The sequence below is a fragment of the Ornithorhynchus anatinus genome, chromosome 3 (assembly GCF_004115215.2).
Source record: "Ornithorhynchus anatinus isolate Pmale09 chromosome 3, mOrnAna1.pri.v4, whole genome shotgun sequence".
NCBI classification, from domain to species: Eukaryota; Metazoa; Chordata; class Mammalia; order Monotremata; family Ornithorhynchidae; genus Ornithorhynchus; species Ornithorhynchus anatinus.
This window is the reverse complement of record NC_041730.1, coordinates 70029219-70048866: the sequence shown is the minus strand read 5'-3', so window position 1 is coordinate 70048866 and position 19648 is coordinate 70029219.

Below are 19648 nucleotides of genomic sequence, written 5' to 3'. Positions count from 1 at the left end.
TGGGGTTGAGGGAGGGGTGAATAAAGGGAACAAATCCAAGTGCAAGAAGATGTGCCTTAAAAATAAGGATTGGAAGGAGGGGAGAGTAATTGTCTGTTGGATATGAAAAGGGAGGCATTCCAGGCCAGAGGCAAGCTGTGGGTGAGAGGTTGGAGTCTCAAGACAGTTGAAAATGAGGTGCACACCAGAATCAAGAGGATTGCTGGATACTCATTAGCCTTTTCAGCCAAACTCACGTACATTAACTGGACCACTGTCAGCAGTGTATTCTGTGCACTTGGACAGTGTAATCTAAATCCATGTTAGCAGAGGTATGTGTGCAAAAGAATACACATAGAAAGTGCTAGCTAGACTAAAATCTTATTGTAAAAGGATTCACATCTGCAACCTCCTTATCACTTAGGTTTTACTAAACTGCCTCATTCTTGGACATTTCTGACTGCTAGGTCAACATGAAAACCTCTCTTATATGGATTCAGTTATTAATGGACCAAAGGATCTAAGGTGCCATTTTCTAGTCTCTTCTGGAATTTTGGCTCCTACATGCCCAAACAGCTCTCTTTTGGCTAACTTTACAGACAGAAAATATTCTTTATCCAATTAAAGAAAGTAAAAGAGGAGCCAGGTGGAATTCTTCCACTAAAGTATTTTCTTCTCTTATCTTCTCCTTCACACCCATCACCCCATTAGCACAACAGAACCCATCTTGTGCACTATCCATTTCTAATGAAGATCTTCACACTGTATTCCTAATGAAAGTGTTTCATGGGTAATGGGCTCTCTGCTGTGCAAGATATGCTTGGTAGGGAAGCGCTTATGTTGTAACATGTAAGCCTTTAATCAAAGTCCCAACATCCTGGTCACTTATTGGCAGATTCAGCTGTTTTTTGGGTTTGTTTTTTAAAATTCCTGGTTGTGTTTTTTTATTGATTATTATTTTTATTGTTTCTCACAGAAACAGTGTCTAGTAGGTCCGTATTAGCCCCTTAAGCAGATAAAAAAGGAAAGCCAAAAGGGTTATTAAAAGAGGCAGTTAAAATACATTATAAATATAATTAAATATTATTTATGGAATAGAGGATTCATCTGGCAGATGCACTTATTAGGTGATGGGGAAGAAGAGGATTATGAGAATAAAGAAGGAAAAGTGAACAGCTATATTTTGTGCTTGTGCTATTTTTCTATAAACAAAACTGAAATCACTTGTGAAAATAGGCAGAAATAGGAACACATCTGATGTGAAAATTGTGTTTTTACTCATTGTTCAATAACATTGTTTGAACACTAAACATTTCTGTGATAAGTTAACCCAAAGAAAACCTGTCAAGCCTAGAAAAATGATTCTTTATTCAAACTTATACTTGAACACTAACAAACATCTCTGAAGAATGGTTGTAACAATTGAAAGAAAATATCTAAGACATAACTTAAAACCGGAGGCACCCCTGAAGACAGGGAAGGCTCCTGGAATTTTAAGAAGTCCATTAAGGTTCTCGTCTGACCTCCTATTTTACCTATTCCGGGTGGAAATTTCCTTGCCCATGGCTAAATGAAGAAAAGCAATCCCTTATTAAGAGTTATATTTCTTTTCCAAGGTTTACCCAGCCTAGTTCCACTCTCCTCTTCTTCCCTACTTGGACTCTGCAATAGGAACCAGTTTACCCAGACTAAGAGCAATCACCCTGCTGTTGGTCATGCTAGACTGGAGTAAACAAAAACATTCGAGTTAGGACATATTGGAAACATAATATTCAATTTGTAGGGGATAAACATCTGACAATAGAGGTAAACTTCTCCTCCTACCCTCTGAATTCTAATCTGAGCAGTACTCTTCTTTGTAAACAAGGAGTTTGATTTGATAATAATAGTAATGGTGTTATTTAAGTGCTTACTATGTGCCAAGCACTATACTAAGTGCTGGGTTGGATACAAGTGAATCAGGTTGACACAGTCCTTAACCCATGTAGGGTTTACAGTCTCAATCCCATTTTCACAGATGAGGTTACTGAGGCACAGAGAAGTGAAGCGACTTGCTCAAGATCACACAGCAGACAAGTGGAAGAACTGGAATTAGAACCCATGACCTTCTGACTCTATCCATTATGCCATGCTGCTGCTTTGATGTCCATATTCAGAAGATGGTAGTTTTAATTAAGCATATATTAGCACAGCTAGTCTAAATTTGAGTACAGGTGGAAAACATAGCACATTGGTTTGTGTGGTATCTCATGTATCCTATCCGTGTTGCCTAGTGTGGAAAGAACACAGACATGGGAGTCAGGAGGTCAACATATAGCACAGTGCTTGCAATTATCACTCACCTGTAGGGATATGGATTATTAACAAACCCCATATTTTCTAGATAGTGTTCTCTGCCTTTCCTTGAGGGTTGAAAAATCCTACATAATCAAAATTTACCAGTAGAAAATAATCTAAAATTTCAGTACAAATTTTGGTTGAGTAAAATGAAGAAAAAGCACTTTAGTAAATCTTGGGAATTTTTGGAATCAATTTGTTTAAATGGGAACCTTCCCTTATATGCTAAACGCTTCTAGATGGATTTACCTTCTTCGGAGTATTCAGTGAACTGATTCCATCTGTCTGGTAACCAAAGAAGAAAGTTGGCACTCCCCAAGGAGAGATTATCCTTTTAAAATGTTCTTTATGTAGATATATAGGCACATCCACTGGAAAAATTACCCCCAAAGATCCACCCCAAACATATTAATAGTAGTGGTCTTTCATAATGAAAGGAAAACATATTTAATTATGTATTGATGGCCATTTTCACAGAAAATATTTTATGAGAAGCATAAACATCTTCCGCAATCTTTCTTGAGTTTATTAAGCCTCTGAAAGGCACGTAGAAACATGCAATGTTGGGGGGAAAAAGGGCAAACAACAAACCCTAAATAAGCCAACTGCTGAGTGCATAAAATGATCTTCAACTCCATGCTCAAAATGAGGAACTAAGTAAAATTAACACTGATTCTACCAAATCATATCCAGGATGTTTCCAACAGAGTTCAAAGAATCATTTCAAGTAGTGCATGTCAGGTGAGTTCCATCCTTCAACATTGACATTTCTGTCAAGAAAGATCCTCTCTTTATTATTTTCTGTAAATTGACATTTTATTGAAACTGTTTATCCAAGTCTTATTAATCTGATATTGGTTCATTCAAATTATTGTCTACTTTGAAAAATAAAATTCCCGCTTCCACACTATCCCTCCTCCCCCCTCCCTCTCCTTCCCCTCCTTCAAAGCCCATATCATTCGCCTCTACCACCCCCTCCAGTTACTTGTCGCCGTCATCTACCGCCCTCCCGGTCCCACCTCCGACTTCTTCAGCCACCTTGACCCCTTTCTCACCTTCCTTCTCTCCTTCTCTCTGCCCACTCTGATCCTCGGAGACTTCAACATCCATATGGATGTACCCGATGACTCCTCTGCCGCCCGCCTCCTATCCCTCCTCGACTCTGCCGACCTCCTCCTCCACCATACCGCGCCCACTCACCGACTCGGTCACACCCTCGATCTCGTCATCTCCTATCGCTGCACTATCTCCTCCCTCACCAACTCTGAAATCCCTCTCTCTGACCATAACCTTCTCACCTGCCTCATCTCTCACACTCCCTCCCCCTGCAAATCTTTGCTACTGCCCCACAGAGACCTCCGCTCTCTCGATCCCATCCGTCTTTCCAATAGCATCTCTCCTCACCTTGCCGCCCTGTCCTCTCTTCCCACTCTTGATGATCAGGTCTCCTCTCTCAACTCCACCTTCTCTACTCATCTCGACTCTCTCGCCCCCCTTTCCCTCCGCCGCTCTCGCTCCACTAACCCACAGCCCTGGATCACCTCCTCCGTCTGCCTCCTACGCTCCTATGCTCGAGCTGCTGAGCGCTGCTGGCGAAAGTCCAAGCACCAAGCCGACCTCACACACTTCAAATTTATCCTTTCCTGCCTTAACTCTGCCCTCTCCTCCTCCAGGCAAAACTTCTTCTCCTCCCTCATCGACACCCATGCCCGTCACCCCCGCCGATTGTTCCGGACCTTTAACTCTCTCCTTAGGCCCCCTGTTCCTCCCCCTCCCCCATCTCTCACCCCCAATGATCTGGCCACCTATTTCCTCACGAAAATCAACACAATCAGGACTGAGCTCCCCAAAGTCACCCCTCCCCCTCTCCCCTTCCCCCCCACCAACCCCCTCCCCTACTTTCCCATCCTTCCCTGCAGTATCCTCAGAGGAGATCTCTTCCCTCCTCGCAAATGCCAACCCCTCCACCTGCGCCTCGGACCCCATTCCCTCTCACCTTCTTAAAACCATCGCCCCTGCCCTCCTCCCTTCCTTAACTTCTATTTTTAACCACTCAATCTCCAAGGGCTCCTTCCCCTCTGCCTTCAAACATGCCCACGTCTCCCCCATCCTAAAAAAAACCCGCTCTTGACCCCACTTCCCCCTCCAGTTATCGCCCTATCTCCCTACTACCCTTCCTTTCCAAAATCCTAGAACGAGTCGTCTACAATCGATGCTTAGAATTCCTTAACTCCCATTCTCTCCTAGACCCCCTCCGATCTGGCTTCCGTCCCCTCCACTCTACCGAGACTGCTCTCTCTAAGGTCACCCATGACCTCCTTCTTGCCAAATCCGATGGCTCCTACTCCATTCTGATCCTCCTTGACCTCTCTGCTGCCTTTGACACTGTCGACCATCCCCTCCTCCTCCATACCTTATCTCACCTTGGCTTCACGGACTCTGTCCTCTCCTGGTTCTCCTCTTACCTCTCTGGCCGGTCATTCTCGGTCTCCTTCGCTGGAGCCTCCTCCCCCTCCCATCCTTTAACTGATGGAGTTCCTCAAGGGTCAGTTCTTGGCCCTCTTCTGTTCTCCATTTACACTCACTCCCTCGGTGAACTCATTCGCTCTCACGGCTTTGACTACCATCTCTACGCAGATGACACGCAGATCTACATCTCCGCCCCTGTCCTCTCCCCCTCCCTTCAGGCTCGCATCTCCTCCTGCCTCCAGGACGTCTCCACCTGGATGTCAGCCCGCCACCTAAAACTCAACATGAGCAAGACTGAGCTCCTCATCTTTCCTCCCAAACCCGGTACTCTCCCAGACTTCTCTATCACCGTGGATGGCATGACCATCCTTCCCGTCTCTCGGGCCCTCAATATCGGTGTCATCCTTGACTCGTCTCTCTCGTTCACTCCACACATCCTATCCGTTACCAAGACCTGCTGGTTTCACCTCTACAATATCGCCAAGATCCGCCCTTTCCTCTCCACCCAAACGGCTACCTTACTATTACGGGCTCTTGTTATATCCCGGCTAGACTACTGTGTCAGCCTTCTCTCTGACCTCCCTTCCTCCTCTCTCGACCCGCTCCGGTCTATTCTTCACCCTGCTGCCCGGCTCATCTTCCTGCAGAAACGATCTGGGCGTGTCACTCCCCTTCTTAAACAACTCCAGTGGTTGCCTATCGACCGCCGCTCCAAACGAAAACTCCTCACTCTAGGCCTCAAGGCTCTCCATCACCTTGCCCGTTCCTACCTCTCCTCCCTTCTCTCTTTCTACCACCCACCCTGCACGCTCCGCTCCTCTGCCGCCCACCTCCTCACCGTCACTCGGTCTCGCCTGTCCCGCCGTCGACCCCTGGGTCACATCCTCCCGCGGTCCTGGAACGCCCTCCCTCCTCACCTCCGCCAAACTGATTCTCTTTCCCTCTTCAAAACCCTACTTAAAACTCACCTCCTCCAAGAGGCCTTCCCAGACTGAGCTCCTCTTCTCCCTCTACTCCCTCTGCCACCCCCCTTTACCTCTCTGCAGCTAAGCCCTCTTTCCCTCCTTCCCTCTGCTCCTCCACCTCTCCCTTCCCATCCCCACAGCACTGTACTCGTCCGCTCAACTGTATATATTTTCATTACCCTATTTATTTTGTTAATGAATTGTACATCGCCTTGATTCTATTTAGTTGCCGTTGTTTTTACGAGATGTTCTTCCCCTTGACTCTATTTATTGCCATTGTTCTTGTCTGTCCGTCTCCCCCGATTAGACTGTAAGCCCGTCAAACGGCAGGGACTGTCTCTATCTGTTGCCGACTTGTTCATCCCAAGCGCTTAGTACAGTGCTCTGCACATAGTAAGCGCTCAATAAATACTATTGAATGAATACTTCCATGCTGATTGCAGGTATATTTATCTCATAAGTAATAAAATAAAAATATACCAAGTCCAAGTAATTAAACTTGATTTTTTTTTAGTATTTGCCTTTCAAATTATGATTTTACAACATTAAATAAACCAAAGAAAATGCTAGGATAACAAAGCCAGGTATATGTCTATTGTTAATCATAAAGTATTCAAGTAATGTTTAAATGGGCGTATGCAGGGCTTCTGTTCTAGATAGTTTTGTTTGCTTAGGGTTTATCCTATCTGTGTTAACAGCAATATGGCCTAGAGGCAACATGGGACTGGGACTCAGTATATCTGAGGTATAATCCCTTCTCTCCTCCTTCCTCACTGCCTTCAAGCATGCCCATATATATCGGCTGTTCTAAAAAAAAAAAAAAAACCAAAAAAACACCCCTCCCTTCCGGTTACTATCCTATCTCTCTCTCTTACCATTCCTTTCCAAACTCAACAAAGTCTTTTTACCCCCTCTCTCTCCACTTTCTCCTTTCAACTCCCTCCAATCTGGCTCCCACCTCTTCCATTCCAAGGAAAATGTCCCTTCCAAGGTCACCGATAAGCATCTTCTTGCCAAGTCCAATGGCTGTTACTCCATCCTAATCCTCCTTGATCCTTCACCTGTCTTTGGACTGCTCCCCCTTCTGCAGGAAACATTATCTAACTTAGACCTCTTTGACACTGTCCTCTTCTAGTTCTCCTCCTATCCCTCCGGCCGTTCCTTCTCAGTCTCTTTCATGGACTCCTCCTTTCATGGATCCCACCCTCTAACGGTGGGAGTCCCTCAAGGGCTTAGTTCTATTCTCCATCTATCCCTACTCTGTAGGAGAACTCATTCTCCCTCCCAGCTTCAACTACCACCTCTATGTGGGCAATTTTTTGGAAAATATATTCAGTTGAGGTCTCTCCACTCAAGAACCTATAGTTGTTGCCCATCCATCTCAACATTAAACAGAAGCTCTTTACCATCAAGTTAAGACACTCAATCGGGTCTTTCCCTCCCACCCTGCAAACGCTGCTCTTCTGACGCCGACCTGCTTACTGGACCCTAATCTCATCTATCCTTAGAGAAGCGGCGTGGCTCAGTGGAAAGAGCCTGGGGTTGGTAGTCAGAGGTCATGGGTTCGAATCCCCGCTCTGCCACTTGGCAGCTGTGTGATCATGGGCAGTTTGTCACTTAACTTCACTGGGCCTCATTTCCCTCATCTGTAAAATGAGGATTAAGCCTGTGAGCCTCACGTGGGACAACCTGATTACCCTGTATCTACCCTGTATCTATGAGAAGCAGCGTGGCTCAGTGGAAAGAGCACGGGCTTTGGAGTCAGAGGTCATGGGTTCAAGCCCCGGCTCTGCCACTTGCCAGCTGTGTGACTTTGGGCAAGTCACTTAACTTCTCGGTGCCTCAGTTCCCTCATCTGTAAAATGGGGATTAAGACTGTGAGCCCCACGTGGGACAACCTGATTCCCCTGTGTCTACCCCAGCGCTTAGAACAGTGCTCGGCACATAGCGCTTAACAAATACCAACATTATTATTATTATTATTACCCCAGCACCTAGAACAGTGCTCGGCACATAGTACGTGCTTAACAAATACGAGCATTATTATTATTATTAGAGTTTCGCACACAGTAAGTGCTCAATAAATACCACTGAATGAAGTGTGGTCAAGTTAGCTGCTGATAGATTCCCACATCATATAGCACATAGTAAGCACTTAACAAATACCAACATTATTATTATTATTATTCTGTTACCTCTTGACTATGTTCTCCCTTGGTCCTGGAACTCCCTCCTCCTACATATCCACCGACCACCACTCTCCCCACCTTCAAGACCTTCCTAAAATCACAACCTCCAATCAGTTGATCAGTGGTATTTATTGGAAACACTTGGAAAAGTACAATAAAAATAGAATGAGTAGGCACATATACTGCCTATAATGAAATACAGTCGGAGGCCCTTGTCTTGTGCTGCTGAATCATCTCCGACCCGTAGCAACTCCATGGACACAGAAGCAGCGTCGCTCAGCGGAAAGAGCCCGGGCTTGGGAGTCAGAGGTCATGAGTTTGAATAACCGATCTGCCACTTGTCAGTTGTGTGACTTTGGGCAGGTCACAACTTCTCTGTGCCTCAGTTACCTCATCTGTAAAATGGGGATTAACTGTGAGCCTCACGTGGGACAACCCGGTTCCCCTGTACCTACCCCAGCACTTAGAACAGTACTCTGCACCTAGTAAGTGCTTAACAAATACCAACATTATTATTATTATTATCTCTCCCACAATAGCCCAGTCTCCATCTGAAATTGTTCTGGTAGTGTACCCACAGAATTTTCTTGTAAAAATACAGAAGAGGTTTATCCTTGCCTTCTTCCTCACAGTAAACTTGAGTCTCCACCCTCAAGCAGCATGGCTCAGTGGAAAGATCATGGGCTTGACACTCAGAGGTCATGGGTTTGAATCCTGGCTCTGCCGCTTGTCAGCTGGGTGTCTTTGGGCAAGTCACTTAACTTCTCTGCACCTCAGTTCCCTCATCTGTAAAATGGGGATTAAGACTGTGAGCCCCACGTGGGACAACCTGATCATCTTTTTCCCCCCAGCGCTTAGAACAGTGCTTTACCGATGGTAAGCGCTTAACAAATACCATCATTATTATTATTACATCCCCCTAGGAAATAAGAGGCACTAGCAGATCTTGATTTCCCTCTCCAACATCCGTCTGCATCGACTATGCATGCATTTGGGTACTTTATCACTTTATGTAAGTAAATATTGTAATACTTTACTATTTCACCTATCCTTGATCTATTCTGAGTGTCTCCCCCAATAGATTATATGCTCCATATGGGCAGGGATTTTGTCTATTGCGTTGAACTTTCCCAAGTGCTTAGTACAATGCTCTACCCCCAGTAAACACTCAAATACCACTGATTGATTGACTGATACTGGCCTGCTGAGTGACTTTAATCAAGTCACTTATGAATTTGGAAACTATTTGCACCATCTTTAACACTCATGTATATGTGACTGTTCAATCTATTCATTTTGATCATTTAGTTGCCGTAAGTGGGCGTTGGATAAATGCTGCTACCACTTAATCTCTCCATGTCTTCTTCCTCATTTGTGAAATGTAATATAATAATTCTGGTATTCATTAAGTACTTGGGAGAAGCAGCATGGTTTCGTGGAAAGAGCACAGGAGTCATAAGTTGTGGGTTCTAAACCCGACTCTGACATTTGTCTGCTGTGTGACCTTGGGCAAGTCATTTAACTTCTCTGGGTCTCAGTTACCTCATCCATAAAATGGGGATTGAAAGTGTGAGCCTCACGTGGGACAACCTGATTACCCTGTATCTACCCCAGCGCTTAGAAAAGTGCTTGGCACATAGTAAGTGCTTAACAAATACCATAATTATCAGCACTTAGAGCAGTGGTTGGTATGTAGTAAGTGCTTAACAAATACCATCATTATTATTATTACTTACTACGTGCCAGGCACTGTGCTAAACGCTGGGGTGGATACAAGCAAATCAGATTGGACACCGTCCTTGTCCCACATGGGGCTCACAGTCCCAATCCCCACTTTACAAATGAGGTAACTGAGGCACAGAGAGTGAAGTGATTTGTCCAAGGTTCCACAGCAGACAATTGGTGAAGCTGGGATTATAACCCTTATCCTCCTGATTCCCGGGACCGTGCTCTATCCACCATACCAGGTATATATACAGAAGCAGCATGGCTCAATGGAAAGAGTCCGGGCTTGGGAGTCAGAGTTCATGGGTTTGAATCCCAACTCTGCCACTTGTCAGCTGTGTGACTGTGGGCAAGTCACTTAACTTCTCAGTTCCCTCATCTGTAAAATGGGGATTAACTGTGAGTCTCACGTGGGACAACCTGATTACCCTTATCTACCCCAGCGTTTAGAACAGTGCTCTGCACAAAGTAAGAGCTTAATAAATACCAAATACAAATACCAACATTATATTTTCCCTATTTAGTGAGCCCTGGGTGGAACAGAGTCTGTGCCTGAACTGATTATTTTGCATCTACTCTAGTACTTAGTGCTTAGTAAGAACCATAACTAAACTAATAGGAAAACTGAAAAATTCAAGATAATGTCCAATAAATATTCAAATTCCTGAGAACAAAACAAGGATCTAGCTTATAAAAAGTTGAGTGGAGCAAAAAAGGTTTTTAAGTAGCTCCCTTCTTCTGCCACCACCAAATACCTGGGAAAAATCCTTCATCTCTGCCTCTGATGCCAAGGTTTTTGAGGAATCTTATCTTACATCTCAGGTTTCCTTGCAAGGTTGACTTGGAAGTCAACATTTCTGAGATTGGCTATTTTTAAAAATCTCAGCCTAAGAAACATAGATGTGGAAATCACACTGAAATCTTGGAGACTTCAAGAAAATTCTGAGACACGATATGTGGACTGAGGATAATTCATTCATCTTGACCTTTTCTAAGCAAGCTTAATAAAATGTTCTTTCTTCTACTTTAGTCTTAAATACTTAAAAAGCATCTGTCCTTCAAACCTGTGTGGACCCAAATTATGGCACCTTGACTTCATGCTCATATTTCAAAAGGTTCAGCGTTAAAAGCACTTTACATGAGAATTTTGTGATCTGTTTCAATCTTTGTCTTTGGGGGATTGTTTCTCATAGCTATAAAGAGAAGCTAAATGCTTTCATAGAATTGGGCCTCATGAACAGCATAGCACCCCTCAGACTTAGCGGAAAGTTTTTAATCACTCACTTGTTTGAGCAGCTGCAGACATATGTTCTCTTACCCTAAACCCTTGCTTCAATATGATCTTTATCTTTGCTATTTTTGAGGTTCAAACAAGGATATTTGACTTGGGCACCCCAAAAAGCTATATCTTCCATATCTACCAGGCAGTTTACTATATGTGTAATTTACTACTGGCCCCAAATGCTTACAACAGTCTTAGTTATACTGCGTATCTCACCAAAAGATTAATTTCAGTCTGTTATCACCATGCAGATATTCTCATCTGATGTTTCTGGGAAATGATGGCCAAGTGTTCTGCCAAAGAGTGGTAAGTTTGGGCAGGATTTTGTATTGTCTCTTTAAATCTGGCCCACACCCCAGTTGATAGTGATTTCAGGTGTTCTCAACAACATACCAAAATACACTGACAAGTTTAAACTTTGTTTTCCATGTGGTTTTGGTAGTTGGGGATAGATCACTTTCACAACCAAAGAACTGGTAAAAAAAAATTATAACTACTGGCCATATTCATATCTGAAACCTCAATTACCTTAATTGGAGGAACCTCATTTTGAGAAACAGCATGGCCTAGCTGAAATATCACTGGCTTGGGAGTCAGAGGACCTGGGTTCTAATAGCAGCCCTGCCTATTGCTTGCTGTGTGACATTGAGCACGTCATATAACTTCTCTGTCCCTCATTTCTCCTGTTTTCCCACCTACTTAGACTATGAGCCCCATGAGAGACAGGGGCTGTGTCCAACCTAATTAACTTGTATTTAACCCAGGGCTTAGAACAGTGGTTGACACACAGCACTTAACAACTACCATAAAAAAAATTACAACCTCAATTAGCTATCAGGGACAGCTTACGGGAGCCATAGGACCTGGGCATCTGATACTGGGGGATTCCCTGAGGTGGTAATAATAATAATTATGGTATTTGTTAAGCGCTTACTATGTGCCAAGCACAGTTCTAAGGACTGGGGTAGATACTGGGTAATCAGGTTGTCCCAAGTGGGGCTCACACTTTTAATCACCATTTTACAGATAAGGAAACTAAGGCCCAGAACAGTTAAATGACTTGCCCAATGTCACACAGGAGACTATGCTGTGGAGTTGGGATTAGAATCCACGTCCTCTGACTCCCAAGCCCGTGCTCTTTCCACTGAGCCACACTGCTTCTCAACAGGTCCCTTCTGTTCCATGCTGGGGTATCCATTCCTATTCTTTTTCCTGGCTTGTTAAGGCCATCTTTCTCAGAGGTGCTGAATTGAGGGATTCATCATCATCTTCTTTGGCATTTATTGACTGCTTGCTATTAGCAGAGCACTGTACTAAGCGCCTGGGAGAGTATGACACAACAGAATTGGTAGACATAGTCCCTGCCCTCAGTAAGCTTACAGTCTAGAAGATGCAGCCACTATTTGGTTTTGGTATTTAAGTGCTTACTATAATAATAATAATAATAATAATAATAATAATAATTGTTGTATTTGTTAAGCGCTTAGTGCTGGGGTAGATACAAGTAAACTAGGTTTGACACAGCCCATGTCCCACATGGGGCTCACAGTCTTAATCTCCATTTTACAGATGAGGCAACTGAAGCACAGAGAAGTAAAATGACTTGCCCAAGGTCACACAGCAGACATATGGTGTAGCACAGATTAGAACCCACTTCCTTCTGACTCCCATTCCCATGATCTACCCATTAAGCCATGCTGCTACTCATTATTTTTCCACGATTGCCTGGCAGATTGAATCAAGAATATGACCCCAGATCCTCGGATGCTTGGCGAGGCCCCAGAAGCCCTTTTTCAACTGGAGGGTGGAATGGAGGATGGAAACCCTTCTAGGGTGGTCATGACAACTGCCTGCTCCCTTGGAGATGGAGCCAGAGAGAATTGCACAGCCCACGTCAGTGGCTCCATGGCCTGTGGTCCTGTAAGAGAAGTGTACCTTTAGCCTGTGATACTGTATAGTACATAATAATATGTTAAGCACTTACTATGGGCAAAGCACTGTTCTAGCTCTGAAGTAGATTCAGTACAATCACATAAAATATGGTACCTGTCTCAAATGGGGCTTAAAGTCAATGGGAGAAGAACAGGGATTTTTGCCCCCCATTTACAGATGAGGAAACTGTGGAGCAGAAAAGTAAATGGTCACCCAGCAGGCAACAGTCAGAGCATGGATTAGAATCCAGCTCCCTGACTCCTACATCTGTTTTAGCTAGGCCACACACTGCTTCTCATTTTTGCAAACAATTTGAACTGGTTTCCCAATCCCAGCATTTCCTTGAGCGATGATTTATCCACCCAACAGAAATGGCACTTATGACATGAGAGGTTAATCCCACCCCCCCAAAAAATAACTGACACTAAACATCAGTATAGAAAGTTAATGGAAAGCTCAGTGTAGTATATTTTTTGACCAACTACACAATTTCTCACCTGTTATAGTTATAATTTTATATATCAAGGTGTTAATTACTGGATTCATTTATGTATTTTGCTTATTCAACAAATACCACAGTTATTAATGCATCCTCTGGTATGTATATATAAAGATAAGTCTAAATGACTCGACAGTTTAAGATTAGTCAGTGCACATTTACATTATCATAAGCAAAGCAATTGCAAATAGCCAAACTAGTCAAAAACAATGGGAAGCTGGAAAAGATTCAATCATTTTATATTTGCAAAATAAAAAAGGTAGAAAGGGACCATGGAATAAACTGGGTCATAAGAACTTGAGTTAAAACACTTTCTCGGTGGCCAGTTTCTGTAAATCTTGGAAATGGTTGCCAAACACTTATTTTTCTTTCTAGCAGTTGTAATTCTGTATGAAAATTGGTAATAAAATATATGGGTTACTGGCTTATGTACTATACAATCAAATATGATATAGGAAGAACATTATAATTTTGCTCTTGCAAAACAGATATTAAAAACAAAAATTCCTTAAGTGGAGAACAGATTTCATTTTCCCAGATGCTGATATTTCAGGAAATATTGACGATCTCCTGATGAAATTTTTAGAAATGATCGCTTTACTGTACATTTTACACTCCTAGTCAAGCTGTCATCACTACCTTTGAGTTTCATAACGACCTACATATGCCCATTTTCTTCAGATATAAGAACTGAGTGGCATTAGCTTGCCTAAAGTTTCACACAAATTTGAATTTGACAAGTTGCAGCCACCAAAACTAGCAAGGTTGATGGACTTACTTGACTTACTTATATCCTAGGTAAATGGTACTTTTAATAGACTGCACTTTAAAAACATTTCAGTGTTTGTTCAGTGGTTTTTCCAGCGGTTCTGTCTGCCGTTGAAGACATGAACCGTTGATGAGGCTGGCATGAAATAAATTCAGTTTTCTCTCATTTCAAAGAGAATAAAATGACCTAATAGAGGTAATCCTAAATAAACTGAAGGTATTCGATGATGTGGAAATAGAAAGACTTCTCACCAGAGTCTTCCCCGAAGTGAAAGCCATGACAGACTATGTTCTGGTTCATATTTCCAATGAAAATGTGAAACAGAAATCTACTTTTCCATCCCAATTGGGTTTCTTCCAAATATGCTGCCTTTTCCCTAATGAGTTAGAGTAGTATGCACCATTATAACAGCACAATACATCCTGAAATGCTGACATTTCATTTTTAATTGAAATCAAACAGAAACGGTTCCACTGGGAACCAAGAGAGTAAACCAGACTTTTGATAGAAATTAATAGAGGAGGGACTGAAATACTTTTCTCCCTCATAAAGTATTCTACTGTGGAAAACTGGCAGGACTTTTGTCTGATTCTGAAATTATCTAGGGGATTACATGTTGTGAAAAGAATACAGACTATGGGGGTGGAGAAAGAAATATCTGGATGGTCATTTAAAAAAAAAATAAATGAAAAAAACAGTCCTCTGTTTCTTGTGAAAAGCCACAGAAACCCCCAACATGAAGAAAATCTCTAGAACTGAGGTGGAAGAGCAGAAGTGATCCACACAGTGAAACTCTGAATCTTCAATTGAAGTGATTTCAGAAAATCAGGTAACATGATAAGCATTGAAAAAATGTCTTTTTCAAATCTTTTCCAACCCTCTTTCTAGTCATTAAGCTGTGATGACCTATTGTATTAGCTGAAACACAGATCCACTGGAAGGATAAGAATATGAAGAAAGCTTTGGTCTTGAAGGCCAGATGTGCTCCAACATGACTCTCCCTAAACATCTGGATTTTCTAAGATATCAGTGGGCCACTCCAAGTGTTTAAAAGCTACCTCACCAGGATTCTTGCCTCAGCACTTCTGCAGATTTATTATCTTTTTCTCCCTATAAGACCAGAATCATCCCTGGTTCATGGAAAATTTGGCTAGTTCTCAGAGAAATTAAAAAATGATGATGATAGCGGCATTCTCTGTGCAAATATAGGGATTGTGTCAAAAAGTCAGGGGGAACAATTAGAATTAAACTAGGGTCAGTAAATTCAGACAGGTGTATCCTTGTTCTTCCTCTGCTCTTCCTCTCTGTAAAATAAGTTTTGTCTACCTGAATCCCCCAATAGATATTAAGGTCTCTGAGGGCAGCAGGGTTGTTAGTTTTGCGGTACTCTCCCAGGCGCTGAGACTCTACTCAGAATTTGCATTTACATTGTTTGGACATTTGATTAATTTTGAATGGACTTATAAGTGTTCAAAGAATGACAGATTCCTACAGTCACATACGATAACCAGAGTGTGAAAGATCTTATTCATTTTACAGTGCTGAAAATCAATTCGGTAATGCAAGTAGATGATCCTACTTCTACTGTTACATAGCTATGACTTAGATATTTTTTAAAAAATTGGAAAGCTAGCAAAATTTGGAGTATCTCTGAGTGATTATATCTATTTGTAACATAATATCAGGGGATGGATTATTTTGGCTATCAGGCCTCTTGCCACATTCTGTAGTTATCTTCAGGTCAGTCAATAGGAAGACATTTGCAACAAGGTGGAGGGGAGAAAGAGTTTGAAGAGCTAAAATGGTTGCACTTCCCTATTCCATCATGACACATTTTCTGTGACTTCAACCTCGCTTCAGATGGCCTCAGCAGCTCCCACTCACCATTATTCTCAGAGTTGTCACACGCCTGGATCAATGCCAGGTGGGAGACTCCATGGGTTTAGGTGTCTAGGTTAGAGTGAGGCTGGATGCAACCTGTGAAAATCTCTTGCCTCATTTTGCTGTATATGTTTTTCACTTACAAGTGGTAGTTTGTGGGGGTGGGGAAAAAAAACTTTGTGTTTTTCATCCACTCTTTTCAGGGATGAAATCCAAAATTCTGTTCAAGGGAAAATGAGAGCAGCTTCACCCCAAATTTTACACAAAACATTCTATGTGTAAGACACTTAAAACTGTTAGCCAAATTTTTTCATGAGGAAAAAGTGGTGTTTCCTTTCAAATGTCCAGGTGTACCCCATTTTACAATTACTCAATAATAAATACAACCTGGAGCTATAGTTGCTTTAGTTTGATGTCTTACCCTAGTGGTAGCCTCTGCACAATATACATACAACCTGGGTATACATCCAGGACTCTTTGATGTCTTACCCCAAATAGCTGATAAACCATTGTCAACCATCCCAGGGATCAATTTTCTATTAAATAAAAGAAGTTCAGTCCATGACTCCCCATTCTTCCAGTGGTTGCCTCCATATCAAATAGTAACTCTTTACCTTGGCTCCTTACTTTGGCTTTAAAGCATTGGATCAGGTTGCTTTCTCCAACCTTATCTCATGGATCTTCTACTACAGCTCATTGCACACACTATACTTCGCTAGAGCCAACTTACCCACCGTGCCTCCATCTTATCTATCTTGCTGTCGAACCCTTTCCTGTGTTCCTCTGTCCTGGAACTCCCTCTCCTTCCATATATGCCAGACTACCACTCTCCCAATATTTAAAGCCTTAATAAGGTCACATCTCCTCAAAGAGACCTTCCCTGAATAATCCTTCTTTTCCCCGACTCTCCCTTCTGCGTCTTTAATGAACTTGGATCTTACTCTTTAGGCAGTTGGTATTCACCCAACCATCAGCTCCACAGCACTAATGTACATATCTGTAATTTATTTATATTAATGTCTGTTTCCCCTTCTAGACTGTAAGCACATTATGGGCAAGGAACATACCTACTAACTCCGCTGTACTCTCCCAAGCGGGTAGCATACTCTGTACAAAGTATGCACTCAATAAATATCATTGATTGCTTTGTTCCTAAGGCTACAACCCATATTCATTGACATTCAATCGTGTTTACTGAGCACTCACTATGTGCAGAGCACTGTACTAAGTGCTTGGGAAAGTACAATATAGCAATAAAGAGAGACAATCCCTGACCACAACAAGCTCCCAGTCTAGCAAGGGGTTGACAAACTTCATTACAAGTAATGTACAAGACATGGATATAAATAAATACAATTACAGATATATACATAAGTGCTGTGGGGCTGAGAGAGCAGGGGGAAGAGCAAAGGGAGCTCCTTGGTAGCAGGGATCCCATCTACCCACTCTGTTGTCTTGTTCTCTCCTAAGCGCTTAGTACAGCACACAGCAACCTCCCTGACATTTCAGTTGATTCCCCCCATCTCACCTATGTCTCCACAGACCCCTTCCCCACATTCTCCCTCTGGCCTGGAATTCCCTTCGTCTTCACATACAACACATTACCACTCTCCCCCACTTTCTTTTTTTTTTTTAATAGCATTTGTTAAGTACTTACTCTGTGCCAGGCACTGGATTAAGCACTGGGGTAGATAGAAGATGATAAATTGGGCACAGTCCCTGTCCCATATGGGGGACACAGTCTTGTAAGCTCCTTGTGGGTAGGAAACATGTTTACCGACTCTATTAGATTGTACCTTCCCATGCACTCAGTACAGAGTTCAAGTACACCTTCAAAGCCTTACTAAAATTAATAATAATAATAATGTTGGTATTTGTTAAGCGCTTACTATGTGCAGAGTACTGTTCTAAGCGCTGGGGTAGACATAGGGGAATCAGGTTGTCCCACGTGGGGCTCACAGTCTTAATCCCCATTTTACAGATGAGGTAACTGAGGCCCAGAGAAGTTAAGTGACTTGCCCACAGTCACACAGCTGACGAGTGGGAGAGATGGGATTCGAACCCATGACCTCTGACTCCAAAGCTAAGAGGCCTTTTTTGACTAATATCTTTTTTCCCCTACTCCCTCTGCCTTGTGCATCGCTTGTATGCTTGGATCTCTATCCTGTTAGCCCTTGATAAGCACGCCACCTTGAGCCCCAGAGCACTTAGGTACGTGTATATCCAATATTTATTTTAATGTCTCCCCCAGACTGTAAAATCCTTGTGAGCAGGGAATGTGTCTACTAATAATAATGCTGGTATTTGTTAAGCGCTTACTATGTGCAGAGCACTGTTCTAAGTGCTGGGATAGATATGGGGTGATCAGGTTGTCCCACGTACGGCTCACAGTCTTCACCCCCATTTTACAGATGAGGTAACTGAGGCCCAGACAAGTGAAGTGACTTGCCCACAGTCACACAGCTGACAAGTGGGAGATCCGGGAATCGAACTAATAACCTCTGACTCCTAAGCCTGGGCTCTTGCCACTGAGCCACTCTGCTTACTCTACCAAGCATTCAGTACAATATTCTACACACAGTAAGCACTCAGTAAGTACCATCGATTGAGTGCTTTGGGTCAGTTAATCTCTTCACACCTTCCCCCAGTTTGGCTGAGATTAAGCAATCAGTAGTGACTGGATCTTTTAGAAATATTTGCTCACACTCAAAATATCAGATTTTCAAGGTATGGAAGAAACCTCTAAATAGATAACCAAACAAATTATTGAACTAGGGAGGCAACTTAATTTAAAAGTGGATGATGCAGATGTCAATCAATGAGAGCATGCATCTCATTCAGAGGAATTGTTGTTTATTATGGACCTCACCAAACTCTGACAATCGAATGCGTTATTTGCAGTTTGCCAAAACAGATGAAGAAGAATATACAGTCTCTCCACCACTAGATAAAATTTGGAGATAAAGATGTCCTGAATCCATTTTAAAAGAATAAAATTAATATATAAGAAGGATTGAAGGCCCTGATGGATAGAGGCATTCAAAGGTGTTATGGATGAATGAGCTAACCCGATACAATTATGAAGGCTAGAAAAAGGCAGTTCGGCAACCAAAAATAAACAAATTCATCTCAAGTTGGAAAAATGGTATAGTTTACACAACAAGCTTTTACTTCTGCCTTCTGAAAAGCTTGAAATCATACAGTTTATTTTCTTATTTACTTAGTGCTGTGACATTATTCCTTGAATTACTCTAACCAAGCTTAAACAGTAGTTTAGTGATGTTTAATGTAGAAGTATATAGCACTTAAAGTAATCTCATATTATTTTCCCAGAGGTCCTGGTACAGATTACAATATATAAAATGCTAGTCTCTGGAACTAGCATGATACAGATACATGATCATGATACAGTCATTTACTATACCTCCAGGGGTCCTTGGGACACATCATGGCTATGTCATTGGGAATGCCTGAATCCCCAAGTCTGTATTGTAAAACTTGGGTGTGGAAATTCATATCTAAAGAACTATTATTTCCAAATGCCTTAGTTTCCCCTCTATACTGTTAGTTTGTTGTGGGCAAGGGATGCATTTACCAACTCTGTTACATTCTCCCAAGTGC